We start from the raw sequence: 9567 nt of genomic DNA, 5'->3' as shown, positions 1-9567 counted from the left end.
CCCCAAGTATTTGTCAGAGGAACAGGAAGCTAACTGACTGGAATGGGATTAAAAGCAGCTAGGGACAAATCCTGAGTAACTATGTAACATTCAGAGAGCATCGACATGGAGACCCTGGGAAAATCAGGCTGTAGATGAGGGGGAAGGAAAGAAGGAAAGATGCCATAGTCAGCTGACAGTCTGAAGGTGTGAATTAGAGTCTCTTGGAAGGAAGAGCTAAGCCTGAACCCCGTGAGGGAAGGTGAATAAAGGGGAGGGGATTGGGCTCATTTATTCCTGTAAGCCTCCAGGACAGCCATTGGAGTTGGTGGCAGGTAGGGACAGTTGAGCCAGACTGTGCTGGCCAACTTTCTGCCCCCATTCTTACTGTTGCCCCTCCTTCTCCAAATATTAGTCCCTCCTGTCTTTATGACATCCATCACCCCGTTCTTCCCTGCCTCCGCCTCCTTTAGTGAGGTATCTCTCAGAGATTCTGGAAAATTCTAAGGAAAAGGAAATCGGCAGGCTTTCACATTGTCAGAATACCCACTGAAGGCTGTATATGCCGGAGACAGACAAACACATTTGTCTATTTCTACAATGTCAGGATTTAGTGAGTAACTATCAATTCGCAAAGTTCGGCAGTTTCCATGACAGCAATTTGTCACAATAATCTGCATCGTATCTCGGCAGAAGCAAATACCAGTTCTTCATTCCGAGCTTTCTTACAAGTACTAACTCCTGTAGCAATAGCACACCATAAATACATCCCTCTACACACACACATATATGGGTTATGGAATAAATAAATGTTTGAGAGGCTGGGACGGCTCTTGGTGGTTTCAGAAGCGGGCTGAGAGAGAGTCTGTATAGATGAGAAAATGGCCCAGGCTCCAGGAGGTTGCTGCTGGGGGGGAAGTCAAAGCCAGAGAACAAAGCTGCTTAATTCAGCTGCAGGGTGAAAGGTCAAACTGGGTCCAGAGCAGGAAATGAGTCAAGTGCAGGAAACAGTGGGGCTGGTCCAGGTCCAGATGGGCCAACAGGTGGATGGGCAGGCTGTCAAGTAAGCTGTATCAACAGCAGAGGGGCCAATCGAGCCCAGCAGCCGAGTCTTGGGCCCTTGCCTAAGACATGCAGGCTATCAGGTGATAAATTGGTTAAGGAGCCATCTCTTTAAGGGGGCCAGACAATAAACATAACTCCTCCTTGAACTAATGTATCCAATAAATTCTTGGGTGTGGTCTCCCCTGCTAAGACTTTCATGTGCCCCCCCTCCAATATTTAATTCCTCAATACACTTTTTATTTTAATTTTAATTTATTTAGTTTTAATGCCCCAATAAACTTACAGGGTGGCTCCCTTTTTAGTTCCACAAAACAGGTCATTTATCAGTCTGCTGGATGGGGCTGCCTGACATATGGTACAGTCCCTTGGTCCATATAAGGGCCGCAGCCATCCTTCTTCCTCAAAATGGAGTAAAAAAAAAAAAAAAAAAAAAAAAATTTGAATTTATAATTAAAAAAAAAAAAAAAAAAAAAAAAAAAACTGCTTGTAAAATAGAATTTCTTAGAGCGATGGTGCCCAACCTTCCTTTTAATAGAGTTCCTCGTGTTGTGGTGACCACCCAACCATAACATTACTTTGTTGTTGCTTCCTAATTGTAATTTTTGCTACTGTTGGGAATCCTAATGTAAATATCTGGTATGCAGGATATCTCATATGCAACCTTCAAAGCGGTTGTGACCCACAGGTTGAGAACCACCATCTAAAGCGACGACTCAACCACCTTATAAAAAAACAACACTATTTTTGTACAGTATGGAGCAAGTTAAAGTAGGGTGTGGCTTGGTCTCAGTAACCAGGCAAAGCCGTTCCCCATTTCAGACAAATCACCGCGTGACCACTTCTGTTGGAGAAGCGCTCAGACTTGCCCTACCTAAACTGCTCCTGCTTTTCTTCACTAAGACACTTTTCCATGACGGTTCTAGGGTCTGTCAAGTTAACTAACCATCATGTGTGCCTTACCTATCCCAGTGGCTCCCATCTTTGCCAAGACTCTCATTATCTCCTGCAGTATTCGGACCATTTCATATGGTTTTCCTCCTTACTTTAACTTGCTCTTGACCTTGGTCAAGGAGATGGCATCGGGCTCTCTCATTTGGCTCATCATATGCTGTGGTATTTATCAGATCCCCAAGTTTAACACGGACTGGAACTGAAACTATAGGAGTTACTGTTTCATGTTACAGTCATGCTGAAAAAGATTTGGGCTGATCCAGTTGCTACGCAACTAGGTATATCCCTGCCCCTGGGTAGTCTTGTCTCAAATCCATATTCCTTGCATTAGAATGAAAGTTATTTCTTTGATAGGACTTATTTCAATATTGTTACTGTTGTCTTTATGTGGGCTTCTTAGAGACCCCCACTATTGTCAAATTATGCCTGGTGGCATGAACTTTCTGAATGTTTGCCTTTGTTCATCCAAATAATCCATATTTGGACCTAGAGTCCAGTGTCTTCTCTATAGTAAAGTCTTCCTGAATCCTTCAGGTTTTTTTCAAGTTCTGTGGTACTTCAGTACTATGTACAGTTAATAGCAAGTATGCTGTGTTTCTTACAGCTAGAGATATAGCATGTCTTTGAATCTACAAGAGCTTTGCATATTGCATCTGACTGATGCTCTGGAAATTACTATGGAGTCTAATTGAACACCACATCAGTCCATGTAAATATTCATCCCCTTCTGGCTCCTTTGCATATATTAACCCAATAGCTTATGTGTTCTGCTTTATCAAAAGACTACCCGTAGCTCAGGAAGACTTATAATTGTTTCAACTTCAACAAGGCTCTTTGCCATCTTTGGACACTTGATATCTAGTCCAGAAGGAGTCTAGGTCCTTGAGTAGCTCCAACAGTGGATATTGGGGGGTCTACACCCTTGTGCTGTTTCATATGACTAACTCTTTACTCAGAAGTAAACCCATATCATCTCCCTCTGAGTGGCCTCCTGGGTCATGTTTCCTTAGACTATGAGTTTGGAAGGCTCCTTAACCATAGTGCTTCTCAGTTATAGAGAATTTACATCTGGCCCTTTATTTCTTTAAACCTGTCTCGCTGTAGGTAACACAGCTATTTGCTTGCACTCTGAGAACTGATTGTCTAAACTATCTGTTTGCATTCTGAGAAGCAGTTGAAGAAAAGAACACTGAACTGGGTACATGAACAGGTTTTAACCAGGGATTTACTATTAGACCTAACTTCTACGTTGGGGAGGGGGATTATTTGGTATCTCATGAATTCTATGTTTAAAGCATTAGCATAATCATAAAGTCTACGATGCTGTGATTAGGGGAGTGTGTGATTAGCAAGAACAACATTTTACCAACAGCTAAGAGGAGAACGTTGGATACTAATGTCTCAGGTCAAGAACTGATCCGTATTTTATTGGGAAAACATGGATAGAAAGACTGCCCTGTATCTGAGGGGGTGGCCCCCTGAAGTCCCTTCTTGCTCTGTAACTGTTGACAAGTCACTATGTTTCTTTATCTTTACTTCTTCTTGGAAAAAAATAGAAGTACTTTCTTTGACTTGAAAGAACTAAACACACTGTATTTAATGGTATTCCATAATTTATGCAGTGTGATAATTTGCCATTTTTAATTAATAAAAAGGTATCTGGATGGAATTTGTACACAGGGACTTATAAACATACTGTCTTTGACATAACAGATATTTGTGCTTATCTTTTTTCCCTAGGGGTAATAATGGCTTTAAATCAAATCATTTGTAATCGTTATGCCAAATCTCCCAGTGACAAAATAAGTTACTTGGAAGATGAATGGTCTTGAAGAAAGCTATGGTCTGAGACCATGAAATAGCACAAAGCTTGAGTAGCCCAAGATGAAGTCCAGCTGTGGTTGATTCACCAATCAATTGTCTATAATGTGGCCTAGAAAAGTAAGGCTTATATATCATCAGGGATCCAAATCCCGTATGCTGAACATTCAGATCTCAAATTCAAGAATATCAATACGGTAAATAAGCTAGTCCAGCCACCCTCCCTCCCCAAACTGTTGCATAAGTATGTAGTATGGTTCAATACTACTATATTTGGGCTAGAGAGATGGCTCAGTGGTTAAGAGCACTGACTGCTCTTCCAGAAGTTTGAGTTCAATTCCCAGCAACCACATGGTGGCTCACAGTCATCTGTAATGGGATCTAATGCCCTTTCCTGGTGTGCCTGAAGACAGTGACAGTGTACTCATATACATAAAATGACAGTATACTCATATACATAAAATGAATAAATTTTTTTAAAAAATACTATATGACACTTAGGGAAATCCACTTAGATATAAGTTTAACAGGAGTGAAGACAACGACTGTCAAAAGAGCTAATATAGTCTTAGATTGTATTATAGTGTCTGAAACACAAAAAGAGGTGATTGTCTTATTCTGTTCTTTTTAAAAAAAGATTTATTTATTTATTTTTGTGTATATGAGTACACTGTAGCTGTACAGATGGTTGTGAGCCCTCATGTAGTTGCTGGGAATTGAATTTAAGATCTCTGCTCGCTCCAACCCAAAGATTTATTTATTATTATAAATAAGTACACTGTAGCTGTCTTCAGATGCACCAGAAGAGGGTGTCAGATCTCATTATGGATGGCTGTGAGCCACCATATGGTTGCTGGGATTTGAACTCAGGACCTTTGGAAGAGCAGTCAGTGCTCTTAACCGCTGAGCCATCTCTCCAGTTTGTCTTATTCTGTTCTATGCTGATGGAACACAAACCGATTTCTAGGTAAGATATATCATATATATATATATATATATATATATATATATATATATATATAGTCTTACATAGATGGAAAGGAAAGCAAGAATATCTAATAACAAGGGTTGAAAACAAGGGGAACATTCATATAGCAAAACAAAGCAAATGAACTGGGAAAGCATTGTACCACTTGACCTTGATTTCTGAAGAAGGGGTCATAAAATAAAAGGTTTTAATTTGTTCCATCTAGCCCAAGGATAGGAGTTAAGTCAATGGATAGAAACTAGGACAATTACTTCCAACAGACTGTGTCAAAAGATGAGTTAGGGTTGGGCTGTGATGGTGTATGCCCTTCACCCCAGCAGCTGGGAGGCAGAGTCAGGGAGATCTATGTGAGTTTGAGGCCAACCTGGTCTACATAGTGAGTACTGGGGCAGCCAAGGCTACAGGGAAACTGTATCTTGGGGGAAAGATGAGATAGGACACTAGCAGGAATGACTTCTCTCTCAATCCTTCACTATGTGTAGACACAGTCCTGATGGCCACTTGGTGGGAGTATTGTAGAAGGAAGCCAATCATGAGATACTTCCTTGGCCTAGAAAAGTCATGATTTATGGGTAGTACTGCAACCCAAACCACAAAACAAGCAAACAAAAATCCCCGATGGAGAATCTACTTCAAATAACTACTAACAGTTCACAAAACCAATAAAAGATAGACAGCTGGTATTTAAGACACCGAAGTCAAGAAATGTGGATGACCAAGCGAAAAGAAGAGATGAAGAGCCAAAGAAACTTAAGCTCTGTACTTCACCATCTGCAGAAACCAGCACCCTAAAGCCTGTCATGCTATCTGCTGAAATATTGTATGCCAGATTATTGTAATGACTAACCAGCCTGGATGCCCTAATACCGGCTCCACCATAGACAAACTCAGCCCAACCTTCAGCAAGAGACCCATCTTTCCCCCTTAGCTCCAAGTCTTACTTCAGATCTCAACTTTGCCATCATCCTGGCCTGAAATAGGAGTTGTCTGTGTTTGAAGCATCCAACTTCTCTGTGCTCTTTCACTTTAGCTTGTCTCATTTCTACATACCCAAGACTCTTTCTGCCAGTAAACAGCCTCCTTTGAGACTTACAATTGGCAAAGACTGGAGTCCTGAGGTCGAGTGTCACTCTGGTCATTGGCCCTCTTATCTCTTGCTAGAGACTACTGTTAATTCCCAGGGCCCTTGAGCCTCACCTTCAGGTCTGTGTGAGTACTACAGCTCCGAGCTTCAGTTCTCTCTATGAATTAGTCATCACCAGAGCCTCTTCTAGTGATTGTGGTTGTGGTAGCAACACAATATTCAGGACTGACCCCAGGGCTTTATGTATTACAGAGAAGCTATAACCCTCAGCCATTCATAATTCCAAGTTCCTCTGATTTAAGGGGGGGTGTAGATTTTTGGCCTGTGTCCAAAGTCATGTTCTTGTCCAAAATTGGCCTCCACACTCACTAGCCAAAAAGAATTCATCCAGCTGTAGATGGTACCATACATGCATCTACCAGGCCTCTGGGAAGCACAGGTCTATCCCTGTTAATTATGTGCTGTAGCTGCATAGGTCCAGTGACATTAGCTTCATCAGCCTGTAGCAAGCTGTTCTGTTTGTCTCACAAGGGTCTTACAACCATTCAGAATTTGTTCAATTTCTTGGTTACATTTATAAACACATACTTGGTGAATCAGGCACCCAGGCCAAATATCAACCCCATATATGATGCTTGTTCCCTTAATTATGATAATAATAATTTCTACTTCTTGAGCTCCTATGTGCCAGGAGCAGTGAAAGACCTATAAGGTCAGGCTTAGAGAGGGCTAGAGTGTGTTACCTAGGTCTATAATTGACAGCCCTCTTAGGGGATGAGAATTATAGACACAACACATGGTTAATGTTTACTAATGATATCAGTGGTCATGGTGTTATGAAATAGCACTACCAAAAGTGCCATAAAGGTCCAGATGTCGGAGAACAGTTTTGAGCCAGAAGGATGTTTAGCAAACATAGGAAGGTTGGTCCAAGGAGGGAGGGCCAGGCTGCAGCAGAAGGCAACCACTGTAAAGCGCCCACCTAGATCCCAAGCAGCCTGAGGGTCCTGGGGAATAATGTCCAAGAAGCAGACCCACACTATTCTAGAGGCTTCACTACTGTAGTCCTCAGAGAAAATGATCACATTCATTCATAAACATCAAAAGAATAAGCAAGGTCCACGTCTGAATTATCCATTCAAAGGAAGGAAGGAATATTGCTATGCTTAGGAAGGGAGAGGGGGAGGGAGAGGGAGAGGGGGAGAGAGAAGAGCTTACAAAATGAAAGATGATTCTTTCCTGTAACTGTGCATTCATTGAAGTACTTGGCAGGACTAGCAGAACTCTCCTTTTGGTAACTCAAGTCTGCAACCTTCTAACTCTGTCAGTACAGTCTAAGAGTCAGCTATATGTAAATGTGTTGAGTGTTCAGGTGCATGAGCAGCATTCAAGGGAAGAAAAAGTAAAACCTACTGTGTTCAAGTATCAGTGAGTGGCAAATATACAAAAGTCTTCATTCCCCAGACTTTGTATGAGGGCAAGGATGACCTAAACTATGACATACTTGTCTCAGTTAGTGCCACTCCCCAAGAATATTCAAAGGACCACAATACTTAAAAGGTGTGAAAACACTGACTAAAAAGAACTTGGGAAGGAAAGAGTTTACTTGGCTTACAGGTCTCAGTCTATGATGGAAGGAAGCCAAGGCAGGAACTCAAGACAGGAATTTGGAAACATGAATGCAGGCTATAGATGGGTACTGCTTACTGGCTTGCTCCCCATGGCTTGCTTAGCCTGCTTTCTCATACAATCCAGGACCACCATCCCAGGGGTGGCACCTTCCTACTGTGGCTTGCACTCACCCACACTAGTCATTAATTTAAAAACATGCTCTATAGACATGCCTACATGTCAATCTGATGGAGACAATTTCTCAGTTGGGGTTTCTTCTTCCCAAGTGACTGACTCTCTTTTGGGTCGAGTTGATAAAATCCAATCAGCACAGCATTATTCTATTATCAGAGGGAGTCAAACCGGATCATCCCCAAACACTTTTATCTCTGATTTTCTATTTCTATAGAGCAGGCTTGACTTCTCAAAATCTATGACAAATGTTCATGCTTGGATTCATTTCCCTGTATTAATGAAGACAAAAATCATGGGGAATAAATGAAACTAAATATTGAAGTTGTGGGGGGCGTGGCTCAAGACATAGTTCAGTGGTTAGGAGTAATTGCTACTCTTCCAGAGGACCTAGGTTTGATTCCCAGCCCCCACACCGTGCTTTACAACCAGATGGGGATCCAGTGATCCTGTCTGGCCTTCAGGATCACACACACGATGCAGCTAGATACATGCAAGCAAAATACCGATACACGTAGTTTTTTAAAAGTCATATGCATAAAGTAAAAGGTATTTAACTAATCACTTTTCCAGATATTGAAAATAGATTTTTATTCTATCAGAAGGAATACGGGTCTCCTGTAGTGCTAGTTGAACCTCAACTAAAGCTGGCCTTGAACCCTTGATCCTCTTGCTTCCACCACCAGGCAGGGCTGAAAAAGTCTGTCCAGCTATGCCTGGCTTAAAGTCATAAGTATATAAGTTCCAACTTACTTATGTATTAGTTTTATAGTTAAGCACATTATATAACTTGTGGACTCTAGATGTGTTCATTCCCTTGGTTTTGAGTTTTGTTGTTATTTTGTTTATTTGTTTGTTTGTTTAATTAGTTAATTAATTAATTTACATCATCTCAATTGGAGCTACCCCTCTGAGTTTGGGTTTCCATTGCTGTGAAGAGACACCATGACCAAGGCAACTCTTATAAAAGACAACATTTAATTGGAGTTGGCTTACAGATTCAGAGGTTCAGTCCATTATCACCAAGAAGGGAAGCATGGCAACATGCAGGCAGACGTGGTGCTGAAGTTGCTAAGAGGTCTACATCTCGTTCCAAAGGCAAACAGAAGACTGACATTTAGATAGCTAGGAGAATGGTCCCAAAGGCCACCCCCACAATGACACACTTCCTCCAACAGGACCGCACCTCCTAATAGTACCACTTCCTGGGCCAAGTATATTCAAACCATCACCTCCTCCCTCCTCTCCTCCCAGTCCCTCCTCCCTCTCAACTAGTCCTCGCTTGTTTGTTATGGTTCAGAGTGCTCCCCGAGTAGTCAGGACTGCAGGCTTGTTCAGCATGCCGACTTGCTGTTTCTTCTGTATAAGATAATAGTACTTATTTGTATGCTTCCTTCAAGGGTTACAGGGTCTTGTTCTGTAGCCCAGACTTGCCTATAACTATCAATGCTCCTGTCTGTGGCTCCTGAGTACCCAGCCTCTAGAGTTTGTATGTGTGCGGTGGTGGTGTGTATTCATCACACACGGTACTAGGCTACATAAGCACATTTGCATACTAGTAAATAATGTGCTTTGGGTATATTTCCCCTTCCTTTCTACTCCCATCTTTTCCTCCTTCTGCCCCTCTCCAATTCCTGTTAGTCTCATTTGTTCCTGTAGATAGTTTTTCTTTCATGTCCCACATGACTTGGTATACCTGTCTAAAAACTTAGGAGCTCAAAAGATGTTAGATAGAAAAACACAGGTAGCATGAAGCAGGAATAGGAATAGTGGAGCAGAAATGGTTAAGGGAGATGGGGGAATGAGAGTGCAGGATGAAGGAGAGGACACATGGAGGGATAACTGACACTAAAGACCACTGAACTATGAACCCTGT

Source organism: Mus pahari, chromosome 9 (genome assembly GCF_900095145.1).
Source record: "Mus pahari chromosome 9, PAHARI_EIJ_v1.1, whole genome shotgun sequence".
NCBI classification, from domain to species: domain Eukaryota; kingdom Metazoa; phylum Chordata; class Mammalia; order Rodentia; family Muridae; genus Mus; species Mus pahari.
This window is presented reverse-complemented; position numbering follows the sequence as displayed.